Genomic DNA, 23,541 nt, shown 5'->3' on the forward strand with positions numbered 1-23,541 from the left:
AATATTGTCTCACCCTGGACAAAAGTCTCTTCCATGTTTGTTACTTTCAAGCTGCGATGTCATGCATAGTTCATCAACAAGATGAAGAGTGTAGCATTCGTTATGTAAATATGTCTTGTAAGGAAGCAACTCATGTTCCAGCAAAATCAGACAAACATTATGTAGGTTTCTCCTGGTATAATGAGTAACCCTAGATTGTGAGGACCAATTTATGTAAATGACAGAATTTCAATGAATGACAGCTAATGAAATTTCTGTCTGACTTAAAAAAAATCTGCATGTGCTATCTAGATGTGTTCATTAATATTTAGTTAATAAAGTTTTGTTTGTATATCTAGTTTCTCTGATTTGCTGTTCAACGATAGTGAAGATGCTATCTCTTTTTGTTTAGGCCTAAAATTCAGTTGAAGTCAGGCTAATTTTGAGTATGAAATCTGAGAACCGTTTATCACAGGCTAACTGTAAATAGATCAGCACTCCTAAAACTTTTAAACTTTTTCAACAGTTTTGCCATGACAAACACTGGCAACCGGGTCGCCCTGCTGGCCTCCTTCTATCATGGCGGCTGTGTGATCTGCCATGGCTACTCCCAACCTTCTCCCTGGTATTGCCGCTTCAAACTAGCAGCATGGCCCGTGGTGGCCGCGGCTATCGCTTCGGCCCCATCTGATCATAGGATGGAGAGGACACCTTCGGACGCGCGCCGAGATGTTTGTGGTTCTGAACGATTAAGATCGATACTTGTGGTTCTGGATGATTAAGATTAAAAGTAGTGTGCTTGAACTAGTAAGATCGATAATAGCGAGCCCGAATGAGTAAAACCGGTACTTGTGAGTCTGGACGACTACGATCGATACTTGTGGGCCGGACGAATAGGATGGATAGTATGACGCCCTCGATTCAATCGTACACTAATCATACACGCAAATGTGTACGATCAAGATTAAGGACTCACGGGAAGATATCACAACACAACTCTAGACACAAAATAAAATAATACAAGCTTTATATTACAAGCCAGTTGCCTCGAGGGCTGGAATACATAAGCTCGAATACACAAGAGTCAGCGGAAGCAACAATATCTGAATACAGACATAAGTTAAACAAGTCTGGCTTAAGAAGGCTAGCACAAAAGCAACAACGATCGAACAGGCAAGGCCTCCTGCCTGGGAGCCTCCTAACTACTCCAGGTCGTCAGCGGCCATCACGTAGTAGTAGGTGTCGTGGTTCTAAGTATGACAGTAGAATGGGGGTAGGAATGTAGAGGCAAGATCCTAGCTATGGAGGAGTTGTACATGCGAGTTTTACGAGTTCAGGCCCTTCTCGGAGGAAGTAACAACCCTACGTCTCGGAGCCCGGAGGCGGTCGACTGGATTATATGCGGGTGAGTTATAGGAGGTGCGAACCCTTGTCCAAGAGGAGGGGGGCTTATATAGAGTGCGCCAGGACCCCAGCTCCCCTCCGTTACACAGGGTTCAATGTTCATAAAGAAAGAGAGAGTTACATGTAACGTCTCTAATAAAGTGCTACAAATGATCATTAAATATACGAGTAAATGCCCGACCGTTGCATTGTAGAACGGCTTTAGGTCTTCTTGTACGTCGAGTGGTCTTTTACATGGTCGAGTGGTTGAATAGTCGAGTGACTCAAAGAAGAAGTAGTCTCCGAGTGAATGGTAGGTCGAGTGGATTGCACTCGACGCCTTTATTGGGTCCACCTTGTTTACTCTTGAACTTCTTTGCTTCTAAGACAAGGACCTTAGGTAGGACGTATAGGTCAGGCCTATTACCCTACCCTAGGTCTATGTCCTCATCATTAGCCCCCGAATGGATTGAGGTCCGAGTGAAAAGAAGGTTGAAGTTGATCTTGCCTTGACTCTTGCCTTTCTCAAGAATTCACCTCTGAATGGAGGCCAGTGTTGGAACTTTCGGCTTCGTTTTAGTCGCCTTGATCGATTCAGCAATTACCGATTGGTTTTTATAATGTCGCTTGTCGAGTGTCATCTTTGATGCGAAATCTTTGGCGTGATCAGTTGCCAAGGATCCCGAATTTCGCGGGATTCGAAATTTCGGTAGGAGCGCGCCAGACGGAACGTGCCGTGGTAAGCGGAGTGGATAGACAGGGTGTTTCGATTTCCGTGCCACCTTTTTCACCACGTATCCCGTGCATGACTGTTTGAGGGATTTGACAGGATCACCCGGACCCACGCGTCAGCCACTCGGAAGTAGGCCTTTAAAAGTGGCAAGAACGAGGCGTCCGCACTGTGCGTGCCCATTCTCCTTCTTCTTCCTCTTGCTCCTTCACCCCATCCGGCTTCTCCATTCTCGACGCCACCGCTCCGCCGCCATGGGGAAGGAGAGAACGGCGGCGCTGGAACGCGCGAAGAAGGTGACGGGGGCGGCGAAAAGCAGGAAGACGAATCGGGGGTCTTCATTGCGCTCGGGGCTGCCGTCAAGTTGGATCCAGGGAGATTGGATCCGATCTTGGCTTCGACAGGAGGACTTGGACGATATGGCCGAGTTAGGGCTGACCGTCCACGAGTCTGCGCGGCTGCCGGAGGGGGAAACGGAACCGCAATCGCGACCGGGTGAGTGCGTTCTGCTCGCTACTCATGTCGATCGCGGCTTCTCGCTTCCTCCACACCCCTTCTTTCGGGGTTTCTTGAATTTCTTTGGGGCCCAACTCCATCATTTTACTCCCAACACCATCACGTATCTTGCCGCGTTCGTATCCATGTGCGAGAATTTCTTGGGGTGTCGACCGCACTGGGGTCTTTTCAAGCACATCTTTACCATCTACTCCCAAACAGTGAAGAAAGCGAACTCGAACGACGAGAAAACCCATGTTATCCAGATGTGTGGGGGTCTGGGTATTCAGAAGAGGAAAAGAAGTTCTTTTCCCTCGATGACTCTTCCGGAGTCGGTCAGGGGCTGGCAGTCGACCTGGTTCTACTGCCAGGACATCGTGACGCCAGGCCAGTCGACTGGACTTCCCCCTTTCTCTTTTGATCGTGTTCAAACTCCATCTTCGTTGAAAGTGACTGCCGCGGAGAAGGCGGAGACAGGCATGCTCGTTGAGAGAGTGGTTCAGTTGATCAACCAAGGTGTCACTAGCATGGATCTACTAGAGGTGTTCCTCAGTCGGCGCATCCAACCACTCCAAGCTCGTGACCACTCCATGTGGATGTACTCCGGGGCTGGTGACACCGCTCGGGTTCATCCAGAGGAGGTGGCAGCCAAAACAGTGGCCGAGTGGCTGAGGGGTATCACCGGGAACAAGGACAACCCCAGGGGCGCCAGGAGAGTCAACCCTTTCAGCGACATAAACCAACCAGACAAGGTTTGGCCATTTCAACTGAGCTTTTAGACGTGTTTTCCGACTGTTTGTTGATCCGACTGACTTGTAGTGGCTCCTTGTTTTGTAGATTTACACGGAGATGTATTCAATGCCCAATGGTGAACAAGTTCTGGAGCAAGACCAAGAGGGCGAGGACAGTGCGGAGGAGAGCAGCGAGTGGGAGTCACCAGCCGACGATGATGAAGATGAGAGTGATGAGTCGGGCGATGAGGAAGTAGCTGACTCACCGCCTCGTTCTGAACGTCGATCCAAGCAACACCATGATCCCATGGGCAGGCGCGGTAAAGCTGTGGCATAGAGTGCTCCATCTCAAAAACGCGCTCGGTCTCCGACTCCAGAATTGGCTGAGAAGGTCACGAAGCAGCCCAGGGTCAATCCTTCGAAGGCTCGGAAGTCCTTGCCTAGAATCAAGATGGACGTTCCTGTTGCTTCTGGGTAAGTGTTCTTCCTGTATTTTCTTGTTCCGACTGACTTTTTTGTTCTGACCGAGTGGATGATGAACCTTTACAGCCCGACCTCAGCTGCGACTGACATGGACATTGACAAGAATCCGGTCGACGAGGAAACCGACTACATAGCTACCTCCAAAGCCAGTAAGTCTGCTCGATTCGAATTTATTTGGATGACTGGATTGTTTGTCAGATATCCGTATGACTTTCTTTGTTTATTGCAGTTCCACGGGACGTTGTTGTGCTCCCGGATGATGAAGAAGAAGTGCCGCTGAGGGGGAGGAGGAGGAAAGACAAGGAACTGGGCGGGAAAGCGCCTGAGGTCCAGGTTCTTCAGTCGACCGTGACGCCTGGGGCGGCAGTCGAGCAATCGACAGATCCGGCTCGAACCAACGTCACCTTCGCTGTCCCGTTGTCGACTGGTTGTCCATCAGGATCAGCTGCTCAGACTTCTGTTGCACCAATACAACTCCACACTTCAGATCCTGCAGCTGCTTCGACTGCTCTGCCAGCATTGCTTTTTACTACGTATCAGACTCCGGACGACCCATCGACTACTGCCAAGGAAGCTCTTCTTCAGTTAAATCTTGTGATGGAGCAAATGAAAGTGGTGCATGAGGCCAGCCAGGTGGCCTTCACCGCCGGAGCTGCTCTACAAACCAATGTCCAGGTTAGTTACTCATATTTCTCGTCTGATCACCCACTGGGGTGTGGCTGTTTTGAAATTGTATAAGTCACTTTGGATCGACTCAAGCTGAATCTTTGAACTAGTGGGGGCACTCTGAGTGCACCCACTGGGTGTAGTCCTCGAGACCATAGTTGACCGCGGGCAGTCGAGTGTGGTCTGAGAATCTGAACTTTCTTTTTTACAACTCGCGCTGGGCGGACAATGCCGAGTGGAATTAAAACCAGTGGGGGCACGCTAAGTGCACCCACTGGGTGTAGTCCCCGAGACTATAGTTGACCGCGGGCAGTCGATTGTGGTCTAAGAATCTGAACCTCTCTTCTTTTTTTTGATGGTAGTCTTGGAGTAGCTGTCGCAGTGATGTCTTCCATTTCAGTCGACTGACAAGTCTTATGCGTTGGCTGCAAAAATCTTGTGATCTCGGTGCTCAACTCTCTACACTGAACCAGCAACAAATCAGCCTCAACCTTGATCTGGAACTGGCCAAAAAGAATCTCAAGACTGCTCGCAATGAAGTAGCTGCCATGGGAGGTAACCGATCATGAACTGTTTATCTTACTGTTGCTGGTACTTTTCCTTTCTGTTTATTTTTGAACCGAGTGACTCCACTCGAGCAGATGTACGTAGTGAAAACCGTCAACTCCAAGCCCGTCTGAAGAATGTTATTTCTTTAGAGAAAATGAAGCAGGCTTTGGAGAAGAAGGATCTAGATCTTGCTGCTGCACAGAAGGAAGCGCGAGAGAAAATTGCGCTTGCCGATAAGAAGCTTGCTTCGGTCGACAAGCTAGAAGAAGAGAATTCCAAACTGAAGAGTGCTGTTTCTGATGCCAATCGGGAGGTCGAGCGACTGAAGAAGGACAAGGACAAGCTGACTGACGAGCTTGGGAGCCTCAAAGTTAAGAAGGGCGAGTTGGAGTCTTATCTGGGCCAGCTTGCTGCAAAGCTGGTCTTAAACCTTGAAGGTACTGATGATTGACTGACTTGTTTTTGTCGACTGTCAAGTCTAATTATATCGTGGACGCACCATTCACTCGACTATGCAGAGTTTTATCAAGACTTTGAAGTGGAAAGTGGGTGGGTCGAGACGGGTCTTGACCCCATAAACTATCCAGTCAAGGATGATGTTGCGATGAATGTGCTGCGGTTGGAATCTCGCATGGACAGCGCGGTTACTTATCTTGCCCGCCTGAAAGCGGCGATGACTCAGGTTGATGCTGAACACTGGCCTCAGGCGGAACTGTCCCAAGATCTCGAGTCCCTGATGGCTCGACTGAATCAAATCCCCGATCGAGTGCAAGAATGGAAGAAGTCATCCGCTCGCTGTGGCGCTGATGTAGCGTTGTCCCTGGTCTGAGTGCACTGCAAAGACGTCAAAGAAGACAAGCTAGCGGAACTTAAGGTTGCTAACACCAAGAGACACACTTTCCAGTCCTTCATGGACACTTTCCTTGAAGCCGCCACTCGTATTGCAGACAACATAGATCTTGACAGTTTCTGCGACCCAGCCAGTCCTTCTCCTGACGCGTGACCGAAAAACATTATGCTCCACCTTTATTTGCCTCGAAATGCCGAGTGATTGTGTAACCGTTAAACTCCGTCGGGCTTGATGCTCGAATACTTTTGATCTGTCGCCTGGAACTTTTAGGATCTATCTGTTTATTTCTGAATATTCTTGTATTTGCCTCCGCGTGGAATTTGCTCTTTGAGATGTAGCCCTGAAGTGGAGACTTCAATCGACCAGCGCCTCGTCGTCCCTGCGGATAGGGATGGAGCACATGTTGTATTTGTGGCGTAGCTCGGAGAAGAAGGTCGCGGTGGACCTGCACCTCGTCGCCCTTGCAGATAGGGATGGAGCGTACGTTGTACTTCTGGCGCAGCTCCTAAGCAGAAGGTTGCAGTCGACCTACACCTCGTCGTCCTTGCGGATGGGGATGGAGCGCACGTTGTATTTGTGGCGCGGCTCCAAAAGAGAAGGTTGTAGTCGACCTGCACCTCGTTAACCTTGCAGATGGGGATGGAGCGCACGTTGTATTTGTGGCGCAACTTCAAAGGAGAAGGTTGCAGTCGACCTACACCTTGTTGTCCTTGCGGATGGGGATGGAGCGCACGTTGTATTTGTGGCGCGGCTCCAAAAGAGAAGGTTGTAGTCGACCTGTACCTCGTCGTCCTTTCAGATGGGGATGGAGCGCACGTTGTATTTCTGGCGCAGCTCCAAAGGAGAAGGTTGTAGTCGACCTGCACCTCATCGTCCTTGCGGATGGTGATGGAGCGCACGTTGTATTTGTGGCGCAGTTCCGAAGGAGAAGGTTGCAGTCGACCTGCACCTCGTCGTCCTTGCAGATAAGGATGGACTTTAAACCTTAGGCGAGTACTGGACTGCAGCTAAACCCTCGAGTGAGAGGGTCGCTCACCACTCGGTAGGATTTTTTAAACTTAGGCGAGTACTGGACTGCAGCTAAGCCCCCGCTCGGTAGGATTTTTTAACCTTAGGCGAGTACTGGACTGTAGCTAAGCCTCCGACTGGGAGGGTTGCTCACACTCGGTAGGATTTTACAAACTTAGGCGAGTACTGGACTGTAGCTAAGCCCCCGAGTGGGAGGGTTGCTCACCACTCGGTAGGATTTTTTAAACTTAGGCGAGTACTGGACTGCAGTTAAGCCCCCGAGTGGGAGGGTTGCTCACCACTCGGTAGGATTTTTTAAACTTAGGCGAGTACTGGACTGCAGCTAAGCCCCCGAGTGGGAGGGTTGCTCACCACTCAGTAGGATTTTTAAACTTAGGCGAAACGGATTCGCAGCTAAGCCTCCAAGTGGGAGGCTTGCTCACCACTCGGTAGGATTTTCTTTTAAACTTAGGCGAAACGGATTCGCAGCTAAGTCACCCACTGGGGGATTTCAGACGCAAATAAAAGCAACAACAATCGTTTAAGAGGACTGTAAAGCTCATGTCTTTGATAAGCAAATTACAAAGGTATTTCTTATTACATTTTATTCGAATGAGTACTTAAGTGTAAAAGGGGCGGAGCAACTCCGCATTCCAAGCCCGTGGCTCGTCCTTCTTATGCTCGACATTGTAAAGGTGGTATGCTCCGTTGTGGAGCACTCTGGTGACAATGAAGGGGCCTTCACAAGCAGGAGCGAGCTTGTGTGGTTTCTGCTGATCCACTCGAAGAACCAAGTCTCCCTCTTGAAAGGCTCGACCTTTCACATTTCTGGCGTGGAATCGACGCAAGTCTTACTGATAAATGGTCGACTGGATCAAGGCCATCTCTCTTTCCTCCTCTAGGAGGTCGACTGCGTCCTGCCGAGCTTGTTCTTCTTCATCTTCAAAGAAGAGCTCGACTCATGGTGCATTATGAAGCAAGTCACTCGGTAGAACAACTTCAGCTCCATAGACCAAGAAGAATGGAGTTCGGCCAGTCGACCGATTGGGAGTTGTCCTCAATCCCCAAAGAACTGATGGAAGTTCATCAACCCAGGTGCCCTCTGCATGCTTGAGGTCTCGCATCAGTCGGGGTTTCAATCCTTTGAGAATCAGGCCATTTTCTCTCTCTGCTTGTCCATTCGACTGGGGATGGGCGACTGAAGCATAGTCGACTCGTGTGCCTTGGGAGGCGCAGAAGGCTCTGAACTCATCTGAATCGAAGTTTGATCCATTGTCAGTGATGATGCTGTGTGGAACTCCGTATCTGAACGTCAATTCTCTAATGAAGCTAACGGCAGTACTAGCTTCTAGATTCTTGATAGGCTTGGCTTCAATCCACTTGGTAAACTTGTCGACTGCTACAAGCACGTGAGTGAAGCCGCTCCTACCAATCCTCAGCGGTCCAACCATATCTAATCCCCAAACAACAAAGGGCCAGACGAGTGGAATGGTCTTTAGGGCTGACGCAGGTTTGTGGGGCATATTGGAGTAAAACTGGCAGCCTTCACATCTGTCGACTATATCTTTCGCCATTTCATTTGCTCGTGGCCAATAAAATCCAGCTCGGTATGCTTTAGCCACAATGGTCCTAGAGGACGCATGGTGGCCACAGGTCCCCGAGTGGATGTCGTTGAGGATCGCTAGACCTTCTTCCGGGGTTATGCATTTCTGGCTGACTCCGGTTACACTTTCCCTGAACAGTTGTCCTCTTATCACAGTAAAGGCTTTGGATCGACGGATGATCTGTCGAGCCTCTTCTTCATCCTATGGGAGTTCCTTCCTAAGGATATACGCAATGTACGGCACTGTCTAGTCGGGAGTAATAACCAAAATATCCATGGTTAGGTCGACCACGGCTGGAATCTCGACTTCAGTCGGATCGGTGGCACTCTTTGTTGGAAATATGCCCTAGAGGCAATAATAAATTGGTTATTATTATATTTCCTTGTTCATGATAATCGTTTATTATCCATGCTAGAATTGTATTGATAGGAAACTCAGATACATGTGTGGATACATAGACAACACCATGTCCCTAGTAAGCCTCTAGTTGACTAGCTCGTTGATCAATAGATGGTTATGGTTTCCTGACCATGGACATTGGATGTCGTTGATAACGGGATCACATCATTAGGAGAATGATGTGATGGACAAGACCCAATTCTAAGCCTAGCACAAGATCATGTAGTTCGTATGCTAAAGCTTTTCTAATGTCAAGTATCATTTCCTTAGACCATGAGATTGTGCAACTCCCGGATACCGTAGGAGTGCTTTGGGTGTGCCAAACATCACAATGTAACTGGGTGGCTATAAAGGTACACTACAGGTATCTCCGAAAGTGTCTGTTGGGTTGGCACGAATCGAGACTGGGATTTGTCACTCCGTGTAAACGGAGAGGTATCTCTGGGCCCACTCGGTAGGACATCATCATAATGTGCACAATGTGACCAAGGAGTTGATCACGGGATGATGTGTTACAGAACGAGTAAAGAGACTTGCCGGTAACGAGATTGAACAAGGTATCGGGATACCGACGATCGAATCTCGGGCAAGTATCGTACCACTAGACAAAGGGAATTGTATACGGGATTGATTAAGTCCTTGACATCGTGGTTCATCTGATGAGATCATCGTGGAGCATGTGGGAGCCAGCATGGGTATCCAGATCCTGCTGTTGGTTATTGACCGGAGAGTCATCTCGGTCATGTCTGCATGTCTCCCGAACCCGTAGGGTCTACACACTTAAGGTTCGATGATGCTAGGGTTATAGGGAATAGATATACGTGGTTACCGAATGTTGTTCGGAGTCCCGGATGAGATCCCGGACGTCACGAGGAGTTCCGAAATGGTCCGGAGGTAAAGATTTATATATGGGAAGTCCTGTTTTGGTCGCCGGAAAAGTTTCGGGTTTTATCGGTAATGTACCGGGACCATCGGAAGGGTCCCGGAGGTCCACCAAGTGGGGCCACCAGCCCCGGAGGGCTGCATGGGCCAAGTGTGGGAGGGGACCAGCCCCAGGTGGGCTAGTGCGCCCCCCACCAAGGTCCAAGGCGCAAGGGAGAGTGGAAGGGGGCAAACCCTAGGCTCAGATGGGCCTAAGGCCCACCTAGTGGTGGGCCCCCCTCTCTCCCCCCTTGGCCGCCCCCCTAGATGGGATCTAGGGCTGGCCGCCACCCCTAGGGGTGGAAACCTAGGTGGGGCGCAGCCCCTCCCCTCCCCCTATATATACTTGAGGTTCTGGGCTGCCAGAGACACGATTCAATCTCCTTGGCGCAGCCCTACCTCTCTTTCTCCTCATATCTCGCGGTGCTTGGCGAAGCTCTGCTGGATCACCACGCTCCTCCACCACCACCACGCCATTGTGCTGCTGCTGGATGGAGTCTTCCTCAACCTCTCCCTCTCTCCTTGCTGGATCAAGGCATGGGAGACGTCACCGGGCTGTACGTGTGTTGAACGCGGAGGTGCCGTCTGTTCGGCACTAGGATCTCCGGTGATTTGGATCACGACGAGTACGACTCCTTCAACCCCGTTCTCTTGAACGCTTCCGCTTAGCGATCTACAAGGGTATGTAGATGCACTCTCCTTCCCCTCGTTGCTGGTTTCTCCATAGATAGATCTTGGTGACACGTAGGAAAATTTTGAATTTCTGCTACGTTCCCCAACAGTGGCATCATGAGCTAGGTCTATGCGTAGTTACTATGCACGAGTAGAACACATAGTTGTGGGCGTTGATTTTGTTCAATATGCTTACCGTTACTAGTCCAATCTTGATTCGGCGGCATTGTGGGATGAAGCGGCCCGGACCGACCTTACACGTACTCTTACGTGAGACTGGTTCCACCGACTGACATGCACTAGTTGCATAAGGTGGCTAGCGGGTGTCTGTCTCTCCCACTCTAGTCAGATCGGATTCGATGAAAAGGGTCCTTATGAAGGGTAAATAGCAATTGGCATATCATGTTGTGGTTTTTGCGTAGGTAAGAAACGTTCTTGCTAGAAACCCATAGTAGCCACGTAAAACATGCAAACAACAATTAGAGGACGTCTAACTTGTTTTTGCAGGGTATGCTATGTGATGTGATATGGCCAAAGGATGTGATGAATGATATATGTGATGTATGAGATGATCATGTTCTTGTAATAGGAATCACGACTTGCATGTCGATGAGTATGACAGCCGGCAGGAGCCATAGGAGTTGTCTTAATTTATTTATGACCTGCGTGTCAACATAAACGTCATGTAATTACTTTACTTTATTGCTAACCGTTAGCTATAGTAGTAGATGTAATAGTTGGCGAGACAACTTCATGAAGACACGATGATGGAGATCATGATGATGGAGATCATGGTGTCATGCCGGTGACAACGATGATCATGGAGCCCCGAAGATGGAGATCAAAAGGAGCAAAATGATATTGGCCATATCATGTCACTTTTTGATTGCATGTGATGTTTATCATGTTTTTGCATCTTATTTTCTTAGAACGACGGTAGTAAATAAGGTGATCCCTCATTAAAATTTCAAGAAAGTGTTCCCCCTAACTGTGCACCGTTGCGACAGTTCGTTGTTTCGAAGCACCACGTGATGATCGGGTGTGATAGATTCTAACGTTCGAATACAATGGGTGTTGACGAGCCTAGCATGTACAGACATGGCCTCCAGACACATGCGAAACACTTAGGTTGACTTGACGAGCCTAGCATGTACAGACATGGCCTCGGAACACGGAAGACCGAAAGGTCAAACATGAGTCGTATAGAAGATACGATCAACATGAAGATGTTCACCGATGATGACTAGTCCGTCTCACGTGATGATCGGACACGGCCTAGTTGACTCGGATCATGTAATCACTTAGATGACTAGAGGGATGTCTATCTGAGTGGGAGTTCATAAGATGAACTTAATTATCCTGAACATAGTCAAAAGGTCTTCGCAAATTATGTCGTGGCTCGCGCTTCAGTTCTACTGTTTAGATATGTTCCTGGAGAAAATTTAGTTGAAAGTTGATAGTAGCAATTATGCGGACTAGGTCCGTAAACTGAGGATTGTCCTCATTGCTTCATAGAAGGCTTGTGTCCTTAATGCACCGCTCCGTGTGCTGAACCTCGAACGTCGTCTGTGGATGTTGCGAACATCTGACATACATATTTTGATAACTACGTGATAGTTCAGTTAAATGGTTTAGAGTTGAGGCACCGAAGACGTTTTGAAACGTCGCGAAACATATGAGATGTTTCGAGGGCTGAAATTGGGATTTCAGGCTCGTGCCCACGTCAAGAGGTATAAGACCTCCGACAATTTTCTTAGCATGCAAACTAAGGGAGAAAAGCTCAATTGTTGAGCTTGTGCTCAGATTGTCTGAGTACAACAATCATTTGAATTGAGTGGGAGTTGATCTTCCAGATGAGATAGTGATGTTTCTCCGAACTCATTACCACCAAGCTGCTAGAGCTTTGTGATGAACTATAATATATCAAGGACATATATGATGATCCTTGAGATATTCGCGATGTTTGACACCACAAAAGTAGAAATCAAGAAGGAGCATCAATTGTTGATGGTTGGTGAAACCACTAGTTTCAAGAAGGGCAAGGGCAAAAAGGGATACTTCATGAAACGGAAAATCAGCTGCTGCTCTAGTGAAGAAACCCAAGGTTGAACCCAAACCCGAGACTAAGTGCTTCTGTAATAAGGGGAATAGCCACTGGAGCAGAATTACCCTAGATACTTGGTAGATGAGAAGGCTGGCAAGGTCGATAGAAGTATATTGGATATACATTGTGTTAATGTGTACTTTACTAGTACTCCTAGTAGCACAATGGTATTAGATACCGGTTCGGTTGCTAAATGTTAGTAAACTCGAAATAAAAGGCTACGGAGTAAACGGAGACTAGCTAAAGGTGAGTTGGCGATATGTGTTGGAAGTTTTTCCCAAGCTTGATGTGATCAAGCATCGCACGCTCCCTCTACCATCGAGATTGGTGCTTGCGTTGAGCATAGACATGATTGGATTATGTCTGTCACAATACGGTTATTCATTCAAGGAGAATAATGGTTACTCTGTTTATTTGAATAATGCCTTCAATGGTCTTGCACCTAAAATGAATGGTTTATTGAATCTCGATCGTAGTGATACACATGTTCATGCCAAAAAGATATAAGATAGTAATGATAGTACCACCTACTTGTGGCACTGCCACGTAAGTCATATCGGTATAAAACGCATGAAGAAACTCCATGTTGATGGATCTTTGGGCTCACTCGTTTTGAAAAAGCTTGAGACATGCGAACCATGTCTATTGGTGTATATGCATGAAGAAACTCCATGCAAATGGACCGTTTGGACTCACTTGATTTTGAATCACCTGAGACATGCAAATCATACCACATGGGCAAGATGACTGAAAGCCTCGTTTTCAGTAAAATGGAACTAGAAAGCAACTTGTTGGAAGTAATACATTTTGATGTGTGCAGTCCAATGAGTGGTGAGGCGTGTAGTGGATATCGTTATGTTCTTACTTCACAAATGATTTGAGTAGATGTTGAGTATATTTACTTGATGAATCACGAGTCTGAATTATTGAAAGGTTCAAGTAATTTCAAGGTGAAGTTGAAAGATCGTCGTGACAAGAGGATAAAATATCCATGATATGATCATAGAGATGAATATTTGAATTACGAGTTTGGCACAGAATTAAGATATTGTGGAAATTGTTTCACAACTAATACAGCCTGGAACACCATAGTGTGATGGTGTGTCCGAACATCATAACTACACCCTATTGGATATGATGCATACCATGATGTCTCTTATCGAATTACCACGATAGTTTATGGGTTAGGCATTAGAGACAACCACATTCACTTTAAATAGGGCACCACGTAATTCCGATGAGATGACACCGTATGAACTATGGTTTAGAGAAACCTAAGCTGTCATTTCTTAAAAGTTTGGGGTTGCAACGCTTATGTGAAAAAGTTTCAGGCTGATAAGCTCAAACCCAAAGCGGATAGATGCATCTTCATAGGACACCCAAAACAGTTGGGTATACCTCCTGTCTCAGATCCGAAAGCAATAAGGGATTGTTTCTAGAATCGGGTCCTTTCTCGAAGGAATTGAGTGGGAGGATGGTGGAGACTTGATGAGGTTATTGAACCGTCACTTCAACTAGTGTATAGCAGGGCACAAAGAGTTGTTCCTGTGGCACCTACACCAATTGAAGTGGAAGCTTATGATATTGATCATGAGACTTCGGATCAAGTCACTCCCAAACCTCGATGACAAGGATGCGTACTACTTCAGAGTGGTACGTAATCCTGTCTTGGAAGTCATATTGCTAGACAACAATGAACCTACGAGCTATGGAGAAGCGATGGTGGGCCCGGATTCCGATAAATGGCTCGAGGCCATAAAATCCGAGAGAGGATCCATGTATGAAAACAAAGTGTATACTTTGGCAGAACGGCTCGATGGTCGTAAGGCTGTTGAGTACAGATGGATTTTTAAAAGGAAGACGGACAATGATGGTAAATGTCACCATTAAGAAAGCTCGACTTGTCGTTAAGATGTTTTCCGACAAGTTCAAGGAGTTGACTACGATGAGACTTTCTCACTCATAGCGATGCTAAGAGTCTGTTGGAATTATTTATGAAATCTTGCAGATAGGATGTCAAACATTGTTTCCTCGACGATTTTCTTGAGGAAAGGTTGTATGTGATACAACAGGAAGGTTTTGTCAATCCTGAAAGATGCTAATAAGTATGCAAACCTCTAGCAATCCTTCTAAGGACTGGATTAAGCATCTCGGAGTTGGAATGTATGCTTTGATGAGATGATCAAAGATTTTGGGTGTATACAAAGTTTATGAGAAACTTGTATTTCCAAAGAAGTGAGTGGGAGCACTATAGAATTTCTGATGAATATATGTTGTTGACATATTGTTGATCAGAAATGACGTAGAATTTCTGGAAAGCATATAGGGTTATTTGGAAAGTGTTTTTCAATGGAAAGCCTAGATTAAGCTACTTGAACATTGAGCATCAAGATCTATAAGGATAGATCAAAACACTTAATGGTACTTTCAAATGAGCACATACCTTGACATGATCTTGAAGGTGTTCAAGATGGATCAGTCAAAGAAGGAGTTCTTGCCTGAGTTGTAAGGTATGAAGTTAAGACTTAAAGCATGACCACGGTAGAAGAAAGAGGAAGGACGAAGGTCGTCCCCTATGCTTTTGTCATAGGCTCTATGCGGTGTGCCATGCTGAGTACCGCACCTGATGTGTGCCTTGCCACATATCTGGCAAGAGGGTACAAAGGTAATCTAGGAGTAGATCACCAGATAGCGGTCTAAATTATCCTTAGAGGAATAAGGATATGTTTCTCGGTTATGGAGGTGATAAAGAGTTCGACGTAAAGAGTTACGTCGATGCAAGCTTAACACCTATCCGGATAGCTCTGAGTAGAGATACCAGATATGTATAATGGAGCAACAATTTAGAATAGCTCCAAGTAGAACAGTTATTTGAAATGGCTCCAAATGTAGCATAGTAGTTGCATCTACAAGATGACATAGAAATTTGCAAAGTACATACGGATCTGAATGTTGCAGACCCGTTGACTGAAACCTCTCTCACAAGCATAACATGATCAAACCCAGAATTCTTTGGGTGTTAGTCACATGGGGATGTGACCTTGAGTGTTAATCACATATCGATGAGAACTGGATTATTGACTCTAGTGCAAATGGGAGACTGTTGGAAATATGCCCTAGAGGCAATAATAAATTGGTTATTATTATATTTCCTTGTTCATGATAATCGTTTATTATCCATGCTAGAATTGTATTGATAGGAAACTCAGATACATGTGTGGATACATAGACAACACCATGTCCCTAGTAAGCCTCTAGTTGACTAGCTCGTTGATCAATAGATGGTTACGGTTTCCTGACCATGGACATTGGATGTCGCTGATAACGGGATCACATCATTAGGAGAATGATGTGATGGACAAGACCCAATCCTAAGCCTAGCACAAAGATCGTGTAGTTCGTATGCTAAAGCTTTTATAATGTCAAGTATCATTTCCTTAGACCATGAGATTGTGCAACTCCCAGATACCGTAGGAGTGCTTTGGGCGTGCCAAACATCACAACGTAACCGGGTGGCTATAAAGGTACACTACAGGTATCTCCGAAAGTGTCTGTTGGGTTGGCACGAATCGAGACTGGGATTTGTCACTCCATGTAAACGGAGAGGTATCTCTGGGCCCACTCAGTAGGACATCACCATAATGTGCACAATGTGACCAAGGAGTTGATCACGGGATGATGTGTTACGGAACGAGTAAAGAGACTTGCCGGTAACGATATTGAACAAGGTATCGGGATACCGACGATCGAATCTCAGGCAAGTATCGTACCACTAGACAAAGGGAATTGTATACGGGATTGATTAAGTCCTTGACATCATGGTTCATCCGATGAGATCATCGTGGAGCATGTGGGAGCCAGCATGGGTGTCCAGATCCCGCTGTTGGTTATTGACCGGAGAGTCATCTCGGTCATGTCTGCATGTCTCCCGAACCCGTAGGGTCTACACACTTAAGGTTCGATGACGCTAGGGTTATAGGGAATAGATATATGTGGTTACCGAATGTTGTTCAGAGTCCCGGATGAGATCTCGGACGTCACGAGGAGTTCCGGAATGGTCCGAAGGTAAAGATTTATATATGGGAAGTCCTATTTTGGTCGCCGGAAAAGTTTCGGGTTTTATCGGTAATGTACCGGGACCACCGGGAGAGTCCCGGAGGTCTACCAAGTGGGGCCACCAGCCCCGGAGGGCTGCATGGGCCAAGTGTGGGAGGGGACCAGCCCCAGGTGGGCTGGTGCCCCCCCCCCCACCAAGGCCCAAGGCGCAAGGGAGAGTGGAAGGGGCAAACCCTAGGCTCAGATGGGCCTAAGGCCCACCTAGTGGTGCGCCCCCCTCTCTCCCCCCTTGGCCGCGCCCCTAGATGGGATCTAGGGCTGGCCGCCACCCCTAGGGGTGGAAACCTAGGTGGGGCGCAGCCCCTCCCATCCCCCTATATATACTTGAGGTTTTGGGCTGCCAGAGACACGATTCAATCTCCCTGGCGCAGCCCTACCTCTCTTTCTCCTCATATCTCGCGGTGCTTGGCGAAGCTCTGCTGGATCACCACGCTCCTCCACCACCACCACGCCGTTGTGCTGCTGCTGGATGGAGTCTTCCTTAACCTCTCCCTCTCTCCTTGCTGGATCAAGGCATGGGAGACGTCACCGGGTTGTACGTGTATTGAACGCGGAGGTGCCGTCTGTTCGGCACTAGGATCTCCGGTGATTTGGATCACGATGAGTACGACTCCTTCAACCCCGTTCTCTTGAACGCTTCCGCTTAGCGATCTACAAGGGTATGTAGATGCACTCTCCTTCCCCTCGTTGCTGGTTTCTCCATAGATAGATCTTGGTGACACGTAGGAAAATTTTGAATTTCTGCTACGTTCCCCAACACTCTTTGGCTGTGGGGGCCTCTTTAGTGAAGGGATCTTCTTGAACTAAAGGTGCATGAATATGCTCCAGGAACACATTACTGGGAATGGCTTCTCTCTTGGAGCCTATGTTTGCTAAATCATCGGCTGCTTGATTTTCCAGTCGGGGTATATGATGGAGCTCTAACCCCTCAAACTTCTTTTCCAACTTCCTCACCGCGTTGTAGTAGCCGGTCATGGCTGGGCTTCTGACGTCCCACTCCTTCATCACTTGATTGACTACTAAATCTGAGTTGCCCTAGACCATGAGGCGACGGACGCCGAGTGAGATGGCCATACGTAACCCATACAAGAGTGCTTCATATTCTGCTTCGTTATTGGAGTAATCAAAGTGAATCTGGAGGACATATCTGAGCTTGTCTCCTCGGGGGATACCAGTACCACCCTAGCACTGGAACCATTCAACATCTTGGAACCATCAAAGAACATGGTCCAGTGCTCCGAGTGAACTTGAGTCGGCAGTTGCTGTTCGATCCACTCGGTGAGAAAATCCGCTATTGCTTGGGACTTGATAGCTTTCTTTGCCTCGAACTTGATATCTAAGGGAAGGAGTTCAATCACCCACTTTGCCACTCATCCAGTTGCATCTCTGTTGTTCAGAAGCTCTGATAATGGAGCGTCGCTGACGACTGTAATGGAGTGGTCAGAGAAGTAATGTGCAACCTTCTTCGTGGTCATATAAATCCCATAAACAAGTTTATGATAATGTGGATATCTTTGCTTTGATGGAGTCAAAACTTCAGAGACATAGTATACTGGGCGCTGAACTTTGTAAGCTTTTCCTTCTTCTTTCCTCTCGACCGTAAGTACTGTACCGACGACTTGTCCAGTGGCTGCAATGTAAAGCAGTAAAGGATCTTTGCTGATTGGAGCAGCAAGCACCGGCTGGGTGGAAAGTAGGGCTTTAAGCTCTGCAAATGCTGCATCAGCTTCAGGAGTCCACTCGAACTTATCTGACTTCTTCATCAGTCGGTAAAGAGGCAGGGCCTTTTCACCGAGGCGAGAAATGAATCGACTTAGGGTGACCAAACAACCAGTAAGCTTCTGGACATCATGTACACGCACAGGGCGTTTCATCCGGAGTATGGCACCCACTTTCTCTGGGTTTGCGTCGATCCCTCGTTTGGAAATGAGAAAACCGAGTAATTTTCCGCCTGGAACTCCAAACATGCACTTTGATGGATTAAGCTTGATATCATACCTTTTGAGGTTGGCAAAGGTTTCAGCAAGGTCAGCCAGTAGGTAGGAACCTTTATGTGACTTGACCATAATGTCATCCATGTATGCTTCCACATTCCGACTGATCTGAGTGAGTAAACACTTCTGAATCATCCGCATGAATGTGGCTCCAGCGTTCTTCAAGCCGAATGACATAGTGACATAACAGAAGCACCCAAATGGGGTGATGAAAGCTGTTTTTATCTCATCGGGTCCATACAGACGGATCTGATGATACCCGGAATAAGCGTCCAAAAAGGACAAACGCTCACACCCCGCAGTCGAGTCGACTATTTGGTCAATGCGAGGGACAGGAAAGTGATCTTTCGGGTAGGCCCGATTGATATGTTTGAAGTCAATGCACATGTGAAGTGAGTCGTCCTTCTTTGGGACCATGACAACATTAGCTAACCACTCGGAGTGATAAATCTCTCGGATAAACTCAGCTGCTAGAAGCCGAGCCACTTCTTCACCGATTGCCTTTCTCTTCTGTACGGTGGACCGTCGAAGATGTTCTTTGACTGGTTTCACTTTTGGGTCGACTCGCAAATGATGCTCAGCCAGTCCCCTGGGAACACCCGGCATGTCAGAAGGTTTCCATGCAAAGATGTCCCAGTTCTCACGGAGGAACCGGATGAGCGCTTCTTCCTATTTGGAGTCGAGTGTTGTTGAAATATGAGTCGGAGCAGCATTGGGATCCGTTGGGTGAATATGAATCGGCTTCGTTTCACCAGACGACTGGAATGCTGAATCTGTGGCAGGCTTCTTAGCTTGCAACAAATCACTCAGATCTGCATTTTTTGATACTCCTGCAATTCCACTACTGCCATCTGTGTATCGGCGATCTTTGAGCCCTTCTGGAAGCACTCTTCTGCCTTCTTTCGATTGCCAGTGATAGTGATCACCCCTTTAGGACCAGGCACCTTCAATTTGAGGTACACGTAACATGGCCGAGCCATAAAACGTGCATAAGCTGGCCTGCCCAGAATAGCATGATAAGCACTCTGGAAATCGACAAGTTCAAATGTCAACTTTTCTTTGCGGTAATTCTTGGAATCACCGAAAACTACATCAAGGGCGATCTGGCCGAGTGACGCAGCCTTCTTGCCAGGAATAACTCCATGGAAACTCATATTGCTTTCACTGAGTCTGGACATCGGAATGCCCATTCCTTTCAACGTCTCTGCATATAGTATATTCAGACCACTGCCACCATCCATCAGAATCTTAGTCAATCAAGTGCCTTCGACTACTGGGTCGACCACCAGCGCTTGCCTCCCAGGGGTGGCTATGTGCGCTGGGTGATCGGACTGGTCGAATGTAATGGCAGTCTGAGACCACTTCAAATAACTGGGTGTCACCGGAGCGACCATGTTCACTTCTCTATTGATGACTTTCAGTCGACTCTTACTCTCAACATCAGCGAAAATCATCAGAGTGGAATTGACGTGGGGGTAACCATCATCGTCCTCTTCCTCATCCTCAACTTTTTCTGCTTCCTTCTCCTTTTCCTTGGGCCGTTTCTCTCGGAATTGCTGGATTAGGAGTTGACACTGTCGAGTAGTATGCTTCGGGTAAATGAAATTACCCTCTTCAACTTTCTTGGTGTGAATGTGGCATGGTAAATCTAGCACATCATTTCCATCTTGATCTTTTACTTTCTTGGGGTTCCACGGTCCTTTGAGTTTCCCTTTGAACTTTCCCTGAGTCACGGCTAAGGCTTATCCAGGAGCAGCTGGCTCGGCTTTGCACTTCTGCTTTCGACTGGAGTTCCCTCCTCCGGTTTCGTGGGCGACTGTTTTGTGCTTGCCACTCCGGAGTCGGTCTTCCTCTTCACCATTGGCGTATTTGGTGGCAATCTCCATCATCCGAGTCAGAGTCATATCTCCTATCCGACCGAATTTCAGATTAAATTCCTGATACTTAACGCCTTCTTTGAAGGCACAAATTGCTTGGTGATCTGACACATTCTCCACTGTATGGTGTAATGTGATCCATCTCTGGATATAATCTCTCAGAGTTTCATTCGGTTTCTGAACGCAACACTGTAATTCTGTCAGCCCTGCTGGCCGTTTGCAAGTACCTTCAAATGTTCTGACAAATACTCGGGCAAGATCTTCCCAAGTATAAATACTACCAGGCGCTAACTGATTCAACCACACTCTGGCCGAGCCCTCTAACATCAAAGGGAGATGCTTCATGGCAACTTCATCGTTGCCACCACCAATCTGTACAGCCACTCGGTAATCCTCAAGCCAAGTGTCAGGCTTGGACTCACTAGTGAACTTACTGACTCCAGTCGCCAACCTGAAGTTGGGAGGAATCACCGCAGCCCTGATGGCTCGGCTGAAGCACTCTGGACCTGAGACAGGCACTCTGCTGCTGGTTGGAAAATCTCTGTCGTGGCCTTCTCTATGAGCTCTATTTCTGTCGACCAGACTCTGAACGAGAATAGATCTCGCATCAAATCCCGGTTCCCTAGGGTCGACTGGACTCCTTCGCCCACCATTGTGAGGACGTCTGTCATCATGCTGCCGAGGCACGTATGACCCACTCCTTGGGGGAGGCGTGGGCACTCGACGACGATCATCATGATCGAGTCGGTGATCATACTGCTCGCGGTTTCTGTACTGATCTCGCCGGTCCCCACGCCCCTCATGCCTCGGGGGCGATCTCGGGTTGTGAGCCGACTGGACTGTGTCTGCAACCACGAATCTGCTATGGATCATATTCCGCGACTGAGATACTGTTGTATTCTGCTCTCCCGCTGCTCGGAGCAAAGCCCGGATCTGCACCAAACCTCGACCAGCTTCTAACTGGGAAGGTTGAATTGACTCCGCTATTCGGGCCACAGCTGCGAGATTCTGGATCAGAGTTCAGTATACCTGAGTCGGAGGTGCAAAAAGATGGCGTTGACTGGACTCGGGGATACGCTGTCGAGCACGCTCGTCGAGTGCGTGCTGGAGCTTGTCCAGTCGAGTGCGCTCAACCAAGTTGGCCAGGCGCGCCTCCTCCAAGGCCTGGGCCTCAGGAGTTTCTCCAACGATAGGAGTGTGAAGCGCATCCATGTTCCGGCGGCGAAGTTCTTCCCTCCACTTCAAAGAGAGGGGTTCGGGGCGGTACTCTTCATGAACACGCGACAGATCGCCGCCCCCATCGCCTCCGTCTTCACGGGTGAAGCCAGGAGGACTGCGTGGTCCATTGACCATCAAAACTTCCGCCGCGGGGTCGCTGCTGTCGCACTCGGATGCAGTCTCTACGGAGCCAGTCGAACAGGCCGTAGAGAGTTTCATCGGGCTCGATTGCCGTGACTTGGGGGTGGCCGACTGGCGAGCCACCGCATGCCTCACCCACCGCTGAAGCCTCGATCGACCGGAACGTTTGCTCCGGCGGGCTGCAGGGAGGGAGGTCAGCACAGGAGGCGACCAATACTGAGTCGACGGCTACCGTAGGAGGACGCCACGGACGCACGCGCGAAAGTGCGTTGCCCCGCGGACGGGGAGCGCCTCGACGTGAAGTGGCGCCTCTTGGAGCCAAGTGGAGTCGTCGGCGATGAATACGAGCGCGCCGAGACGGATTTTGCGGCCCTCGGCCAAACCTCCGCCTGAAACCATGTTGATGGGGATTAGAAAATCGCAACTTCTCCAACAAGTCGCTAAGACACCTGCCCCAAGGTGGGCGCCAACTGTCGTGGTTCTAAGTCTGACAGTAGAATGGGGGGTACGAATGTAGAGGCAAGATCCTAGCTATGGAGGAGTTGTACACTCAAAGAAGAAGTAGTCTTCGAGTGAATGGTAGGTCGAGTGGATTGCACTCGACGCCTTTATTGGGTCCACCTTGTTTACTCTTGAACGTATTTGCTTCTAAGACAAGGACCTTAGGTAGGACGTATAGGTCAGGCCTATTACCCTACCCTAGGTCTATGTCCTCATCAGTAGGCACCCTCGGGGTAGTAGTAGTCATCAATGGTGTCGTCTCGCTCCTAGATCCGTCATCTGGTCGCAACAATCGGGTATAGGGAAAAAGAGGTAGCAAAGCAACCGTGAGTACTCATCCAAAGTACTTCCAAGACTTACATCAGATCTAAACTAAGTATGCATGTGTATCAAAGGAAATGAGCTGTATCTGTGGACTAAACTGCAGAATGCCAGAAGAGAAGGGGAAAGCCTAGCCTATCGAAGACTAGCATCTTCAAGCATCTTGCAGCATTTAGAAGAGTACAAATCAACATAATGTAAAGTAGTAGTAGTAGCAGCAGCAGCAGGAGCAGGAGCAGGAGCAGGAGCAGGAGCAGGAGCAGGAGCAGGAGCAGGAGCAGGAGCAGGAGGAGTAGCAGTAGCAGTAGGAGGTCTATGTCCTCATCAGTAGGCACCCTCGGGGTAGTAGTAGTCATCAATGGTGTCGTCTCGCTCCTGGATCCGTCATCTGGTCGCAACAATCGGGTATAGGGAAAAAGAGGTAGCAAAGCAACCGTGAGTACTCATCCAAAGTACTTCCAAGACTTACATCAGATCTAAACTAAGTATGCATGTGTATCAAAGGAAATGAGCTGTATCTGTGGACTAAACTGCAGAATGCCAGAAGAGAAGGGGAAAGCCTAGCCTATCGAAGACTAGCATCTTCAAGCATCTTGCAGCATTTAGAAGAGTACAAATCAACATAATGTAAAGTAGTAGTAGTAGTAGTAGTAGTAGTAGTAGTAGTAGTAGTAGTAGTAGTAGTAGTAGTAGTAGTAGTAGTAGTAGTAGTAGTAGGAGCAGCAGCAGCAGCAGCAGGAGCAGCAGGAGCAGGAGCAGGAGCAGGAGCAGGAGCAGCAGGAGCAGCAGGAGCAGCAGG

At 48.1% G+C, this 23,541-nt stretch overlaps 1 long non-coding RNA gene across 1 annotated transcript in view; it reads right to left on the minus strand.

Moving 5' to 3' along the window:
- Positions 1–23,541, minus strand: part of LOC147968000 (uncharacterized) — a 33,021-nt gene that overhangs the window by 513 nt on the left and 8,967 nt on the right. Inside the window, exon 3 of the long non-coding RNA XR_015603975.1 lies at positions 14–23,130. This is a non-coding gene — a long non-coding RNA (uncharacterized LOC147968000). The remainder of the gene's footprint in view (positions 1–13; positions 23,131–23,541) is intronic.

The sequence above is a fragment of the Triticum urartu genome, chromosome 5A, assembly GCF_056163025.1.
Source record: "Triticum urartu cultivar PI428250 chromosome 5A, HENAU_Tu73, whole genome shotgun sequence".
Taxonomy (NCBI): domain Eukaryota; kingdom Viridiplantae; phylum Streptophyta; class Magnoliopsida; order Poales; family Poaceae; genus Triticum; species Triticum urartu.